Genomic DNA, 16,257 nt, shown 5'->3' with positions numbered 1-16,257 from the left:
CACGGTCTGAGCTGTACTTTGGCCCCTTTTAGCTATGGCTGGATCTGGAGCTGTTGGGACTCAGTGTGCCATGTTCCAAGGTTGCATCAAGCAGAGAGCCCTGGGCCCAGCCCACAAAACCATTTTTCCCTCTTAGGCCTTCAGGCCTGTGATGGGAGGGTTTCTGTGAAGATCTCTGAAATGCCCAGGAGATATTTTCCCTATTGCCTTGACTATTAACACTCAGCTCCTCATTACTTATGGAAATTTCTGCAGCAGGCTTGAGTTTCTCCCAAGAAAATGGGTTTTTCTCTTCTACTGCATAGTCATGCTGCAAATTTTCCAAACTTTTATGTTCTGCTTCCCTTTTAAACATAAGTTCCAATTTCAGATCATCTGTTTGTGAACTCATAACTATATGCTTCAGAAAAAGCCAGGTCACCTTTTGAATGCTTTGCTGCTTAGAAATGTCTTCTGCCAGATACTCTAAATCATCTCTCTCAAGTTTAAAGTTCCACAGGTCTCTGTGGCAGGGCGAAAATACTGCCAGTCTCTCTGCTAAGATACAGCAAGAGTGACCCTTCCTTTAGTTCCCCAATAAGAACCTCATCTCCATCTGAGATCACATCAGCCTGTACTTCATTGTCCATATCACTATCAGCATTTTGATCAAAACCATTCAACCAGTCTCTAGGAAGTTCCAAATTTTCCCACATTTTCCTGTCTTCTTCTGAGCCCTCCAAACTGCTCGAACCTCTGCCCACTACCCAATTCCAAAGTTGCTTCCACATTTTTAGGTGTCTTTATAGAAGTGCCCTGCTCTCCCAGTACCAATTTTCTGCATTAGTCTGTTTTCACACTGCTATAAAGATACTACCTGAGACTAGATAATTTACACAGAAAAAATGTTTAATTGACTCCCAGTTCTGCATATCTGGGGAAGCCTCAGAAAACTTAACAATCATGGTGGAATGTGAAAGAGAAGCAAAGACCTGCTTCACATGGTGGCAGGAGAGAGAGAGATAGATCAAGGGGGGAAGTGCCACACTTTAAAATCATCAGCTCTTGTGAGAACTCACTATCATGAGAACAGCATGGGGGAAACTGCTCCATGATCCAAGTACCTCCCACCAGGTCCCTCCCTTGACACACGGGAATTATAATTCGAGATGAAATTTGGGTCGGGATAAAGAGACAAACCATATCACTACTATTTATTTAAAAATAGTATTAAGAGAATAATTTATCCACTCTTAGAGAAGGTTAAGTATCTTGGCCAAGATCATATTAAATAAATTAGGAGTAGAACATATAATAGAGCCTGATGCTGTGCCTAATCCCCATTTCCAGGGCTCTCCTTATGACTCTAAAAAGTGCAGACATTCACATGGTTCAATACTCCAATCCAGGTCATAATTTAACATTGTATGATTCCAGCTCTTTAGCCTTGGTCTGTCAGGGTCTGTTAATGCCCCTTCAGAGGTTTACAGGGTCACAGATGGGTTACAAGGAAATAGCCTTGATACATAGCTCTCGGGCTTGGGTTGGATAATATTGAGTTGATGATTTTAGGAGAAAAGGGAAGGAAGAATTACAAAAAGCTTGGCGTTGTTCCCTCAGCCTTCTTGGCTTCCTCAGTTGACTCATTTGGGGAACAAAACACAAGAAAAAAAGACAGAATGCTTGCACCTTAGTGTAACAATAAAATGGTCCTTAGGGCACCCTGGGAAGTCAGTGACTAAGTCATGAGACATGAAACGGGGTGAAAGACCAGCACTTTTGTTATTTTTGTAACATTTCTCAAAGCCAGTCTTTTAATCTAGATTTTAAAATTTTACCTACGGCAAATTTAACAAAAGATTGATTAGAAAACAATATAGCAGTTCCTCAAAAAATTAAACACTGAATTACCATGTGTTCCAGCAATTCCACTTCTGGGTTATATACCCAAAGGAATTAAAGGCAGGGTCTTAAAGAGATATACACACAACCACATTAATTGCAGCATTATTCACAACATGTCCAAAGGTACAAGCAATGTGAGTGTTTATCAGTAGATGAATGGATAAACAAAATGTGGTATGTGTGTACAATAGAATATTACACAGCCTTAAAAAGGAAGGAAATTCTGACACATGCTACAACATGGATAAACATTGAATTCATACTGCCAAGTGAAATAAGCCAGTCACAAAAGGTTAAATGCTATATGTTTCCACTTACATGAAGTACCTAGAGTAATCAAATTCATGGAGACAGAACATAAAATGGTTGTTTCCAGAGACTGGGGAAAGGAGGGATGGTGATTTATGGTTTAACAGGTACAGAGTTAAGGTTTTGCAAGATGAAGAAGTTCTGGAGTTGGACGGTAGTGGCGGTTTCAGAACAATGTGAATGTACATAATACCACTGAACTATATACTTCAAAATAGCTAAAATGTTAAATTCTCTGTTAGGTATATTTTGCCACAATAAAAAAAGAAGGTTGGTTCTAGGCAGTGTTTTGAGATGCATATCTGTACTTGGTATTCAACAAAGAAGAAAAATTCACAAATACTACACCCATGTGTGCTTTGACCTTTAATTTCATTCTGACATCTTCCAGTTAGGACTCTATTATTGAGAGCATAGTAAACAGGATGCCCATTGTGGCGGGAACTGGATTTCTGGGGAAGGATCCTGGATTTAATCTTTTTAGGAAAAATCACATAACTATGATTTATTATTAGCATCTTAATGATGTGAGCTATTTTAAAGAGATAGTGCTTTTCTCAGCAGCCACCTGGAGGGAAGAAGTGGCTCAGACCTCAGAAATTGTCACTTGTGAGTATTCCGGAGACATGGCCTCTTCCTGCCCCTCAGTACACAACAGCTTTCACAGCCCATTGTTTCGGGGATATCTTTTTTTTTTTTTTTTTTTTAATGGAAAGGACAGAAGAGAAACAAGGGCCCCTTCCTACCAAGGTTTCTGAGAGGTTAAATATGAAGTCAATGTATGTGAAAGTGTTCAGTAAGTGCCTAGAACATGACAGGCACCCAAGGAATTTTCTAGAACTTATGCTGAAATTTTCTACTACGGTCCAGGTATTTTCACATGCATTCATTTATTCAAAAAGGTAATTGAGCATTTACATACCTGGCTTTCTTCAAGTCATGGATGATGAAGGAATGAATAAAATGAAGTCTCTGCTTTCATGGTGTTTACATTTTAGTTGACGAACAGAGAATATGCAAGTTACACACTGTCAGTGGAAGTAAGGATTACAAAGAAAAATAAGCAAGATGAGAATGAAGGAGACCAATGGGGGAGGGTGTTGTTTGTTTATTTGTTTAACCAGGAGAGAGTGTTTGAATCAGATGACATTTGAGCAAAAACCTTGAAAGGAAGCTCAGGAGTTTTGCATATGAATGGATGAATTCATTTGACCATGAGAGAAGGGTCCTCCGGGCAGTGGGAAAGGCAAGTACACTTCCCTGAGGTAAGGACATTCTGAGAAAGTTTCTGACATTGCATGGAAGCCAATGTAGCTGAAACAGAGTAGGAAAAGGTATGATTGTTGGAATATGAGGTCAGAGAAGTATGTGTATGTGTGTGCGTATCTTGGGGAGTAGGTGAAGATTATGTAGAGCATGAATCAGAAAATTCTTTCTGCAAAGAGCCAAATAATAAATATTTAACATTCATGGGCCATATGGTCTCTGTTGCAACCACTCAACTGTATTGTTATAGCATGAAAGTAGTCATAGACTAAATGTAAACAAATGGGCAAAAAAAACAAAACAAAACAAAACAAAACAAAACAAAAAACAGATACAGTCTTACAGACCATGGTGAAAACTTTGTCTTTCACTCTAAGAGGAAACGCTGCAAAGGAGTTTTATAACTTTGAAAGCCAGGTGAATTATGAGGAGGCTTTAACAAGAATGAGGGGAGAGATGCTGGTGATTGGCATTCGGAAAGGCGAGGGGGCTATGTTTTGAAAGTAGAGCCAATGTGAGTTGCTGACAGATTTCTCTCTGGGCACTAAAGAGAGGAGTGGAGGATGACAGTCAGCTATATAATCTGAGCAATGGAATAATGAAGCCGCCACTGAAAACTGGAAATCAGTTGTTCATATTTTTGCATGTTAAGTTTGAGATGCCAATAAGCATACAAATGGAGATACCAAGTCAAATGCTGAGTTGGAATTCCCAGGCAAGACTGGAACTAGACACATCGATGTGGGAGTCATTGGCATGTGGGTGGTACTGAAAGCAATGGGACTGGATGGAATTATACCAGATGGTAGATTAGAGCTATTTATCACATAGAGTATATGGTACGCCCTATACAGGAACATGCCACAGTTAAGGTTAAGGCTGTGGTTAACCTTATAGCCTCATAGTAAATTCTGCACTAGCCACATACTACCTGTGAGATCTTAAGAAATGTAATCTTCATAGAATGCCATCTACTCTATTGTACCCAGCATATCGTAATACCCAATACCTACCAAGATCTCACAAAAATATATCATGTCATTACCCTGATTAAAATCTGCAATGATCTCTTTGCTCTTAAAACAAAATTCACAGTCCCTGGCACAGCCTCTAAAGTGCTGCCTGTTCTGGTCCTTTGCTGGTCTCTGCAGCTTCCCCTGCCCTGGTCCCCCCCTAATTCTCAAGGTTCTTCCCACCTGTTCTATGTCTGTTCCACACCCATGTCAAAGTATTTGCTCCAAACTTTCTTGCTGTGGCTCTTACTTATCCTTTAAATTTCATCTTAAATGTTACTTCCTTGTATAGGCTTCCCGGATACCCTAATCAATCTATATCAGCCTCCCTAGTTGTTATTTCACAGTGCCCTACTGTTTGCATTCTTGACACTGTCAGCATAATAGGAGATTGTAAAGAGTCAGGTAGCCTGGGTTCAAATCTGGACTTGGTCGCCTAGTAGTTGGAAAATCTTGGATAAGTTACTTCACTTCTTGGTCTTTCAGCTCCTTTATCTACTAAATGGGGTGATGACAGTGTATACCTCGGAGGTCTACTGTAGGACTGAATGAAATAACGTATGTAAAACACTTTGACTACCTAGCATAGCAAAGGTGCCAATGAGTCTTCCCTGTTATTAGAATGATGATCTACATAGCATTGTATGAGTATTGTTTAACACCTGTCTATCACTGTAAATAATAAAATCCCAATGATAGGAACTGTGTCTCTCTTGTGCTCTCCAACCTCATCACTTATCTGACATGCAATGCTCTTGAAATAAATACCTGTTATTATCTTTATTATTATCAGCATTATGATCTCATTTTGTCCACTCACTAGGTGAGGTAGGAATCATCTTTTTGACAGATGAGCAAATTATGTCTGAGAGAGGCTAAGGAGCCCAAGGTGACACATGCACACTTCTGAGTTGGAATTCCCACACAGATCAGACTCCGGATGCTTGTCGTTGTGTTACAATTTGGTTTGGAGAGATTACCTGCACATCATCTACAAATGACTGCATGGTAGCCAAAGTGTACAATAGAAAACCCCATCATCTCAGCCAAAAATCACCTTAAGTTGATAAGTAACTTCAGCAAAGTCTCAGGATACAAAATCAATGTGCAAAAATCACAAGCATTCCTATACACCAACAATAGACAAACAGCCAAATCATGAGTGAACTCCCATTCATAATTGCTACAAAGAGAATAAAATACCTTGGAATACAACTTACAAGGGATGTGAAGGACCTCTTCAAGGAGAACTACAAACCACACTCAAGGAAATAAGAGAGGACAAAAACAAATAGAAAAACATTCCATGCTCATGGATAGGAAGAATCAATATCGTGAAAATGTCCATACTCCCCAAAGTAATTTATAGATTCAATGCCATCCCCATCAAACTACCATTGACTTTCTTCACAGAATTAGAAAAAATCTACTTTAAATTTCATATGGAACCAAAGAAGAGACTGTACAGCCAAGACAATCATAAGCAAAAATTTCAAAGCTGAAGGCATCATGCTGACTTCAAACTGTCAGCAAGGCTACAATAACCAAAACAGCATGATACTGGTACCAAAACAGATGTATAGATCAATGGAACAGAACAGAGCCCTCAGAAGTAATGCCACACATCTACAACCATCTGATCTTTGACAAACCTGACAAAAACAAGCATCAGGGAAAGGATTCCATATTTAATAAATGGTGTTGGGAAAACTAGCTAGCCATATGCAGAAAACTGAAACTGGACCCCTTCCTTACACCTTATACAAAAATTAACTGAAGAGGGATTAGAGACTTAAATATAAGACCTAAAACCATAAAATCCCTAGAAGAAAACCTAGGCAATACCTTTCAGGACATCGACTTCATGACTAAAACATCAAAAGCAATGGCAACAAAACCAATATTGACAAATGGGATCTAATTAAACTAAATAGCTTCTGCACGGCAAAAGAAACTATCATCAGAGTGATCAGGCAACCTACAGAATGGGAGAAAATTTTTGCAAACTATTCATCTGGTAAAGGGCTAATATCCAGAATCTACAAAGAACTTAAACAAATTTACAAGAAAAAAGCAAACAACCCCATCAAAAAGTGGGTGAAGGATATGAACAGATACTTCTCAAAAGAGGACATTGATGCAGCCAACAAACATATGAGAAAAGCTCATCATCACTGGTCATTAGAGAAATGCAAATCCAAACCAGAAAGCAATACCATCTTATGCCAGTTAGAATGGTGATCATTGAAAAGTCATGAAACAACAGATGCTGGAGAGGATGTGAAGAAATAGGAAAGTTTTTACACTGTTGGTGGGAGTGTAAATTAGTTCAACCATTGTGGAAGACAGTGTGGCAATTCATTGAGGATCTAGAACCAGAAATACCATTTGACCCAGCAATCCCATTACTGGATATATACCCAAAGGATTATAAATCATTCTACTATAAAGACACATGCACACATATGTTTATTGCAGCATTGTTCACAATAGCAAAGACTTCTTACCAACCCAAATGCCCATCAATGATAGACTTGATAAAGAAAATGTGGCACACATATACCATGGAATACTATGCAGCCATAAAAAAGGATGAGTTAATTTCCTTTGCAGGGACATGGATGAAGTTGGAAACCATTATTCTCAACAACCTAACACAGGAACAGAAAATCAAATACCGCATGTTGTCACTCATAAGTAGGAGCTGAACAATGAGAACACATGGACACAGGGAGGGGAGCATTGCACACCAGGGCCTGTCACGGGGTAGAGGGCTAGGGGAGGGATAGCATTAGGAGAAATACCTAATGTAGGTGACGAGTTGATGGGTGCAGCAAACCACCAGGGCACATATATACCTATGTAACAAACCTGTACATTGTGCACATGTATCCCAGAACTTAAAGTATATATATATACATATAAAAAGCCAAAAATAAACAGACAAAACACCCCCTCCATAAAATAGTCCAGCCCACAGCTGCCTGAGTGCTTATCTACATGTTCCTATCAATGATGCTTTTCTTACATTTGCCATATTGAGCCCTTAAATACCTCCTTTTGAGAGTTACATTCAATAGAGGAGATAAGTTCATGAAGTCTCATAATTTGAGGGGAATTTAGAGCCCATTGAATAAGCTCCACATCTAATTCTCAAATACCCTCTCTGACACCTCTATCCAGGAGTGCTCCAACCTCTGCTCAGAACATCAGTGGCAATGGAAATAGAGAAAAGTGGATTAAGATTTTAGAGGTAAAAACATTAGGACTTACTGATTTGTAGAATGTGACATGTGAAACAGATCGAGGTGGTAAGAAGGAATCCCAAATTTCTCACCTAAGACACAAGGTTAACAATGGTGCCATTTTGTGACATGTCAGTGAATGATTTGGGCAGAAACAGGTTTGGTAGAGAAGGCCACGATGCCATGGATGTGTTAAGTGTATGATATTTTGATTTATCAACTGGAGGTAAGTCAGCAGCCATTTTATCTTTGGAAAACTCATAGAAACTATAAATCTGTTGCTATTATTAAGGGACTGAACTCAATACATTAAAAAGCAATATTATTTACTCCTAAATGTATGAAAAAGAGGCTAGACATTTAATGTATACACAATTGGAATGAAAATAGTGTATTAGAATATAAAATATATTCAGAACATGGGTTTTAGAATGAGACAGACCTAGAAGTGCCCTGCCACTTACTCTAATGACCGTGGACAATTTATTCTACCTCTATAAATTTCAGTTTATTTTCTGTAAAGTGGGAATGCTATTATATGCATAGAAAATTGATGAATAGATTATATAATATAAATGACTACATATTGTTATTATTTTTAATACTGACCATTATTATTTTTATCTGTAGGAGGAACATTATTATTATACCTGAGTGAAAGTTGTGACCTAAAGGGATTCCTAAAAAAAAAAAAAGGGGAGAAATTGGATCAGAAAGTAAGAAGGACTAGGGTATGATTTTAGAGAAGATTCTTAAATCTTTAGAAAGATAGGTCTTAAAAATAAAATAAACTCAACCAATTGGGTTGGATTTGAATAGATCTTGTCTAGACCAGAAGTCTGGGATCTCAACTGACTCATATCCTACTTTGGGTGTACTTTAGCCAATTCATGTAAATTATCTTAGCTTGAAACTTCTTGGCTTCAAACCATACAGAAAGTTCTCATTGTATCCAGTGTATTGTAGCTTAATTGAGGACAGGGGGCATTAACCTACTGGCCAGTGGTTTTCTGGATAGGTTTACAGCATCACAACTTTTAGCAGTCCCCTCCATGCATGCCTTCTGCCTCTCAAGGTGAAAAGAGGATTCATTTGCATTGTCCTTGGCAGATGTTATAGTAAAGTCTATATTACTCACAATTGGATGGAGAAGGGGAAGGAAATAAATGTTTTTAGAGTGTCTATTTGATTTTAGTTACTATATTATTATTATATATTTTCCATACATTTTATCAGTTAAACTTTCAAAAGCCTATTGAGGTATCCTTTGAGATAATAAAGCAGCAAGAGTCAAAGATGTTCTTTGTGTCCAAGGCCACAAAGCCAACAGGTGATGAAGCTGTACTTTGAACCCAAGTCTGTGTCCTTCAAAATCTTTCCCAATTCCTCTCCTCTACACAACACTGAAAGGTAGATTCTATTTATGCAAAACCTCATAGCCTGAATTCTGGGCCTGAGAACAAGAGTTATTATTATATGCCTGTAATTATACATTGCTATAACACTGCCTGTAAGAAGTAATTATGTAAAGACAGTGGGGAAAAGCTCCATTCCCTCTCACTTCCCTCTTCTCAGCACCTTTACTGAGTAAGACCCTTTAGGGTAAATTCTCTTTCCATGATTCTGTAAGTGGCTCCACACTGAAGCAGGTGATAACAGATGATGGCCTGTAGCAATCATCAGAGGAAGGCACCACCCTTTGGTCTTTAGGGAGAAATAAGGTACCACACTTTTGTTACAGGCGTTAAAAGAAAATTGTTGCCTCAAAACAAAAAGAAAGAGAACAGAGACCTGTGCTGTTTTCACTGGCTTTACACCAGAAAGTGAAAAGGCAGTAAGAATTGGAATCAGCACACCCACAATTGGAGGACTTATTTTGTCACTTTCTGGTTGTGTGACTACAGGAGAGCTGGTATATTTTTTTGCGTGTGGTTGTTTCACCTTCATTCTTTTAATTTTTATTTTATTTCAATAGTTTTTTCAGGATACAGGTGGTTTTTGTTTACATAGATAAGTTCTTTAGTGCTGATTTCTGAGATTTTGGTGCACTGTCACCTGGGCAGCGTACACTGTACCCAATGTTTAGTCTTTTAACCTTCACCCACCTTCCACCCTTCCCGAGTACCCAAAGTCCATGATATCATTCCATTATATGCCTTTGCATCCTTATAGCTGACCTCCCACTTATAAGTGAGAACATAGATATTTGGATTTCCATTTCTGAGTTACTTCATTTAGAATAATGACCATCCAAGTTTCTGCAAATGCCATAATTTTGTTTGTTTTATGGCTGAGTAGCATTCCATGGGGTATCTGTCCCACATTTTCTTTATTCACTCATTTGTTGATAAGCATTTATGTTGAGTACATATTTTTGAAATTGTAAATTGTGCTGCTGTAAACATGCATGTGCATGTGTCTTTTTCACATAATGACTTACTTTCCTTTGGGTAGATACCCAGTAATGGAATTACTGGATCAGCTCTTTAAGGAATCTCCACACTGTCCGTCATGCTGTTGTATGAGTTTACATTCCCAAAAAGCAGGGTCTTCCTTCTCTGAGCCTCAATCAAAATACCAACTTCATGAAGATGCTATGGGGCCTAGGTAAGAATAGGGATATGAAAGGACTCCGAGGTGTAACTATTCACCTTGTTAAAATCACCACACATGGTGTAAAGTGTTGCCAAATACAAATTTAAGAAAATTGAAATGTGGGCCTGGAGGGAACTTCTGAGTCTGACCATCATGGTACCAGGAGACAGGTACTCAGGTATGCATTCTCATCTCCAGCTCAGAAGGGTTGTTTTGACCTTGGGCAAGATGCAATTCCCATAACCCTCAGCTGCCTCATTTATAAAATGGTGTTATTTGTGCCTCTTCTGTTTCCCCACCCCACATGCCATGAGTCCACAAAAGACAACCACTCAAGGCTTTCTCCTATATCTGAAACTTATAATTATATGAAAAAATCCCAACACTTGTTTTAATCTAAGTCCTTTAGGAGGCACTTATAATTTTTCTCATCACCGAAATAGGTAAAAACATTTGTGGTGCTATTTAACTATTATATCTATTTGCATTTATTATCTGTCTTGGTTCAAATGTGAAATGAATAGTAGTGTCCAAGAGGCTTACTGGTTTTTTCCTAGTACTATTTCTGTAATTCTGATAAATACCACTAGGCAAAGAAGTCTCAGATTGTAAATCCATCCAAAAATCTTTATTTATTTATGCTGGAATCCACTTTAATATGAACGATAACTATTTTTAAAATATAACAATTTGTATCTATTAGAATAGATTAGTACTCTTCTCCACCAACAGGTCCTATTTCCCAAGCTTGTAAGAGGGTAAATTTGCTTCATTCTCTTTATTCCGACTCATCAAACTTGATTGGTATTTATAAAAAAGGACAATTAGAGAATAGGTGTCCCTACATGCCGCCCCATTATGAAAATCAATTAATTACCCTAAATATTTGAATTATGAATTATGTCTCAAAAAACCATCCATGATAACCAGAAGTACCTGAAGAAAGAGTGGACTTGATTATCTTATTAATATTACTAACAAGCATCAGGGATCATAAAGCAGTTGGTGAATGGTACATGCTCAATAAATGTACTATGAGTCAGGTATTTGCAATGCCTGACCAATGCCTTAAATCTATACTTATCAGGCTCCTACTATATGACAGACAATGTTTATAATGGGGTGAGGTTAAAAACAACTGCCACCACCATCACCGCAATGGCTTTATGCTTACAGTGTACCGAAGAGTTACATATATTAAATAATTTAATAAATAATAATTAATGAAGTCATTGCTATGAAAGAAAATAACAAGCCATGACAGAGAATGATGAAGAAAGAAATACTTTAGGATGAGTGTCAGAAATGGTGCTTCTGAAAAGGTGGCATCTAAACTGAAACCTCGGCAAGAAGAGGAAGCAAATATGCATGTTCTCTGTGAGGAAAGGATTCTAGGCATAAATAGGAACATGCATGAAATCCACAAGGGAACAAAGAGCTTGGAGTGTTTTAAAGAATTTAATTATATCTGCATGACTGAAGCACAAAAAAACAAAGCCATAGAAGAGCACAAAGTATGCTTGAGAAGTAAGCAGGGGCCAGATCATGAAGGGACTTAAACCCATAATAAGGAGGTTATTGTAATGCAAAAGGAAGCTTCTTAAAGATTTTCAGCAGTGAAGTGAAATGAGATAAGTCTTGAAATGACCACTCAGTTCTGCTGCAGTGACTGTATTAGGCTGGCTTTAGTAAGTGTAGGAGGCTAATTAGGACAGTGGTTTTTGTTTTTTTGTTGTTTTTTGGTGACTCAAATAAAAAATACAGAATACTTAAAACAGAAACTGTCATGCTCCCAGCAGGAAATAGATAGCATTTTTAAAGAAGAATAGCTTGGGAGGGTTAAATACAGGCAGCATGCAAGGCAGGATGTAAGGAAGACACAGAGAGCTGTGCAGTTCCTTGGGGACAAGGACCAGTGGAGAGCCATTACTACACAGGGCACAGAGGCACAAGTGGAGGGAGGGCTAACTAGAAGGCTGCCTCCTGATGGGAATGACACCTTTTATAGAGGATCCCTGTAAGTCTATGGCCCTCCTGAAAGAAAGGAGCCCATGGAACACACACTCTGACCGCAGTTTTCTCCTTCTCTCCAATTTCCAGCTAGTACTCTCCACTAGCTAAATCCAATTAGCCGCTCCAAAGGCTGGGGAATTTATTGATAATAGCATATACCGCTCAGTCTGCTAAGGAATCATGCAGGTTGGAGAAGAATGAAAAATGGATCTGGAGGGGAAAATTAAAAATATGCATCCTAGGAGGTACTAGTGGAGATGAAGAGAAATTGATGAATTTAAGATATCCGTGGTGTATTAGTCCATTCTCACATTGCTACAAAGAACTACCTGAGACTGGGTAACATATAAAGAAAAGAGGTTTAATTAGACAATATATAAAGAAAAGAGGTGTAATTGGCTCCCAGTTCTGTAGGCTCTACAGGGAGCATGGCTGAGAGGCCTCAGGAAACTTACAATCATGGTAGAAGGTGAAAGGGAAGCAGGCACGTCTTACATGGCCAGAGAAGGAGAAAGAGAGAGGAGGAGGAGGTGCTACACACTTGTAAACCACCAGAACCCATGAGAACTCACTCACTACCAGGAAAACAGCAAGAGGGAAGTCCACCCCCCATGATCCAATCACCTCCTACCTGACCCCTCCTCCAACAAGGGGGATTACAATTTGACATGAGATTTGGGTGGAGACACAAACCCAAACCATATCACTTGGATATAGGATCCTCATGAGGTACAGATATATTTTATATGGAGAGCAGAAGACAGGGATATACTATGAACTTCATGCTTTTAATTGGAGTCATGAGGTTGGTAATGGTGTCATTTACTGAGATGTGGTAGACTTGAAGTAGAATGGGTTTTTAAGGAGAAGCTCAAGATTCATAGGCATGTTAGTGTGGGATGTTTAAAGGGCATCCAAGTGGAGATAGTGAGTGAGCAGGTGGACAAACTAGACCATATCTCCAAAGATACATCTAGGCTATGGAGATAAATCTGAGAGCTGTCAGCACCTGCATGGTGTTTAATGAAATGATGACTATTATCTAGAGAGAGTGTTTAAGAAGAGGGAAAAAAAGCTTATTTTCACATTCTGTGATCAGATAGAGGAGAGAAAGCTAGCACAGAAGACTGAACAAGTGTAACCAGGGTGGTAGAAAGACAACTAGGAATGCATGAGGTAACAGAAATGTTTCAGGGAAGAATGTGCATCAATTGTAATGAACATGCACTTCAAGATTAGTTTTATCAAGTGGAGAGAGTAGAAGCCACATTAGAGTGAGGTATTCAAAAAAGGCCCCAGATACAGATTGCATTGTGTCTTTTCATTTTAACAAGTGAAAAGAAAATAATGCTGAGATGAATTACATAGTTCCTTCATTTAGTTACTAAGAATTTGAACACAGATCTGTGATTCCAAGGCCCATGCACTTTCCTTTCTTCTGAGTAATTCTCCAACTCTATGATTCATGCTGCACAGGGAGAAGTTTGAAAGGAACTGTCAGGTTCACATCACACCCCGGGTTTGACCTTCTCTCAATTCTGACTCCTGAAGGCAAAAAATGAGGAAAGACTGCTTTCCAAAGGGGAAAAATAACATAAAATAAATGGCAAGATATTAATCTTGAGACCATTTACGGGGAGGTGTTAAGTGGCCCCACTGGCATTAACAGCAATGAGCTTTGAATATCACTTGTACAGCAAGCTGCTTAGCTCTGCAGATAACAAGTCACAGCAGGCCTTCTTGGGTTGCAAATGTAGTCACTCTGTTTGCCAATTAACTCTTTCCCACATTGCCTTTTATATAACCAGCCAGGAAGCTTTGCTGAGACAGCATGATCTGCTGGAAAACAGCACTGGCCTGGGAGTTAGAAGAAATGATGTGCAGAAGCAGTAGTGGAAGTAGTAATAGAGAGTAGCAATAACAGTTGTAGGAACATTATTGGGAAGCCAGAGCCCTTGGAGGCTCTCTATTTTCTGAAATAAATGTCTACGTTTTCTAAGCTTAAAATCAGCCAATGTCATAGACAAGGCGTTGTTCATCTCAAGAAATTTCAATTTGTCTCAGTTGTTCCGTGCATGCTAAAAGAAAATACTCCGTGGCCTTCCCATGTCACTGCCCACCATCTTTAATTCATCTGTGATGCTATAGCCTAGATTTCTGCAGGCCCAGCTTGTTCTGTGTCCTGTAGAAAGCCACGGTCCCATCACCTGGAACCATGAGTTCCAGCAGATGAAATATACAGATCCCATGGATGTCCTTTGCGTGCTTGAACTTCCAGCAACATTTGACTTGCTTATCTTGTCTTCATGAAACATGTTTCCTTTGTCTTTGTGATACCACATTTTTCTGGTTTTCCTTCTACCTCAATGACTATTTTTTTCCTCAATCTGTCGTGCTCCTCTTCTTTTCCTCAGCCTATATGTGTTGTGATGTCCTGGGGTCTTCCCTAGGCTCTTTTTACTTTGCTATGTATATTTTCTACACAGAGAACAAGGATGTAATTTATCAGCCAAAACAGGACAGTCTTGAGAGTGTGAAAATGCTGAGCCAGGCAATAAGTCCTACAGGACTGTCGATGTCATTTTAGGTGACCACATCCTCTCCATGGTGAAGACTCTTAGATCTTTCTCTACAGATTCCAGACTCACATACTCAGAAGTCAATTTGATGTTATTGCTTGGATTCAAGTAGTCACCTCAATTGTAACATAACCAAAACAGGGTTCTTCAGTTTATTTTTGCAAATGTGTTTCTTCTTAGTCTTTCCTATCCCAGTAAATGGCTCTACCATTCATCTGCCACTCATAAAGCCAAGTGTTATCTTTGCTTTCTCTTTCTTTCTTCCTTCATATTTAATTCATCAGTAATTCCTGTTGATTCCACTACCACATTGGATAAAGCCTAATTACATGTCCTAATAGCATCTTAACTGGTCTTCCTTCTTTGATTATTGGCTGTGTCTAAACTATTGCCCACACTTTGAATAAAATATATGCTCCTAACTTTAGTAATAAGGTTGTCCATAATTTACCTTCTCCCACTTCTCTGGCACCATTTTCTTTTCCCACTCATCTCATCCACCTGCCTAGCCTCACGTGGCTTCTTTCTGTTCCTTGAGCAGCCAAGCCAGACTCTGCCCTCAAGGCTTTGCACTGACCTTTCCCACTACCTGCCATTCCCTGACCCTCAAGGGGTTTTTTGTTTTTGTTTTTGTTTTTTATTTTGAGACAGATTCTCACTCTGTGCCCCAGACTGGAGTGTAGTGGCACAATCTCAGCTCACTGCAACCTCTGCCTCCCGGATTCAAGTGATTCCCCTGCCTCAGCCTCCTGAGTAGCTGGGATTATAGTCACAGGCCACCACACTTGGCTAATTTTTGTATTTTTAGTAGAGATGGGGTTTCACCATGTTGGTCAGGCTGGTCTCGAACTCCCGATCTCATGATCTGCCCGCCTTGGCCTCCCAAAGTGTTGGAATTACAGGCGTGAGCCACCGCACCCAGCCCGGCTTCTTGACATTCAGAGCTCTGCTTAATACCTCCCTTAGATAGCCTTTCACAACTGGTGTTGCTCATCTGAATCACAGAACACAACACATAATTTTAGTAACTTGATTTTTGTTGTTCAGTTCTTTCAAGGGTTTGTACATAAAGCAGTACCATTCTAGATGCATAAAAACTAATTTATTATATCCTATGTATGTGTCAGAGTAGCTGGACTTAATCTTCTCAGGGAACCTCAGTGGAAAAGGACAAAATATGCTATCTCTCATCACCTATTATTTTTTCTTTTCAAAGTAGCTATTACTAGCTGGTATTTCCCTCATTTGTTTATTCCCTAGCTCTTCTCCAATTATAAACTCCCTAAGAGTACAGATTTTGTCCATTTTCTTTTCTGGTACATAGTGTGAGTTCAGTAAACATTTGTTAAATGA

The sequence above is a fragment of the Macaca mulatta genome, chromosome 8, assembly GCF_049350105.2.
Source record: "Macaca mulatta isolate MMU2019108-1 chromosome 8, T2T-MMU8v2.0, whole genome shotgun sequence".
In the NCBI taxonomy this organism is placed as follows: Eukaryota; Metazoa; Chordata; class Mammalia; order Primates; family Cercopithecidae; genus Macaca; species Macaca mulatta.
Note: the sequence above shows the minus strand (reverse complement) of the source record.